This window comes from Etheostoma cragini, chromosome 11, assembly GCF_013103735.1.
Source record: "Etheostoma cragini isolate CJK2018 chromosome 11, CSU_Ecrag_1.0, whole genome shotgun sequence".
NCBI classification, from domain to species: Eukaryota; Metazoa; Chordata; class Actinopteri; order Perciformes; family Percidae; genus Etheostoma; species Etheostoma cragini.
In genome coordinates this window covers 28816704-28817973 of record NC_048417.1, presented here as the reverse complement: position 1 = coordinate 28817973, position 1270 = coordinate 28816704, and the positions used below count along the sequence as shown (strand labels likewise).

General features: G+C 41.1%; 1 long non-coding RNA gene across 1 annotated transcript; it reads right to left on the bottom strand.

Annotated features, from left to right (window-relative positions):
* Positions 1 to 293: 293 nt before the first annotated feature.
* On the bottom strand, positions 294 to 677 carry LOC117952789. Its single transcript, XR_004658504.1, has 2 exons — positions 648 to 677; positions 294 to 572 (listed from the first exon to the last, which is right to left on the bottom strand). It is a non-coding gene; the product is annotated as an uncharacterized LOC117952789 (long non-coding RNA).
* Positions 678 to 1270: the final 593 nt, after the last annotated feature.

Sequence of the window (1270 nt, the reverse complement as noted above, 5' to 3'; positions counted from 1 at the left end):
GACCAAACAACTAATCGGTTAGAAAATATAGCGACAGACCAGGGGATTGTGGTTCTACTTTTACAAAACCCAACCGGTTCTTCTTTTCCACAACCCGACCGGTTCTTCTTTTTTCCTGAAACCAACCAGTTCTTCTATTCTTAAACCCAACCGGTTCTTCTTTTCCACAACCCAACCGGTTCTTCTTTTCCTAAACCCGACCGGTTCTTCTTTTCCTAAACCCGACCGGTTCTTCTTTTCCTAAACCCAACCGGTTCTTCTTTTCCACAACCCAACCGGTTCTTTATTTCCACAACCCAACCGGTTCTTCTTTTCCACAACCCAACCGGTTCTTTTTTTCCTAAACCCGACCGGTTCGTCTTTTCCTAAACCCGACCGGTTCTTCTTTTCCACAACCCAACCGGTTCTTTTTTTCCTAAACCCGACCGGTTCTTCTTTTCCTAAACCCGACCGGTTCTTCTTTTCCACAACCCAACCGGTTCTTCTTGTCCTAAACCCAACCGGTTCTTCTTGTCCTAAAACCCAACCGGTTCATCTTGTCCTAAACCCACCCGGTTCTTCTTTTCCTAAACCTGACAGGTTCTTTTTTTCCTAACCCCGACCGGTTCTTCTTTTCCACAACCCAACCGGTTCTTCTTGTCCTAAACCCAACCGGTTCTTCTTTTCCTAAACCCAATTGCATGTCACATTTCTGAAACTCAACCGTTGCTTTCTTCTGGTGAAAACACGCTAAGTGGCGTGTACGTGTACGCCCTCTGTAAGTAGACATACAGTAAATTTAAAGATGGACACCAGGGCTCTTTGTGGGAGCTGTCCGTTCAGCACCACAGCAGTACAAGATAGCAGCAGCAACAGTTACTCCTCCAGCTTGGGTTTGTATTTTTCCTCACTATTAATGTTTAGCAGGTCCTCTCCAGCGTGATATGATCTAAGTAGATAATTAAATACATCAAGTAGGTCTTATAGAATTGTCTTTATCTATATTCCCTGACAATAATTTACATAAGTCTGAGATATATTCCCTCTAAGTTGCAGCATAATGCCAATGGTTTTTTCAAACTTACCGCATTGTATTCAATTTTAATTTAGTTATATTCTATTTATAATAATTTATAATTACAGTAACACATAACTTAGGATACTTTATAGATAGGGTATGTATAGACCACACTCTAAATTTTAAACAATTCCCCCAAAAGCAAAGCCTTTGGTGAGAAAGAGCTGAGTGAAAAACTGCCTTTTGTCTGAATGATTAACTTTGCAATCAATT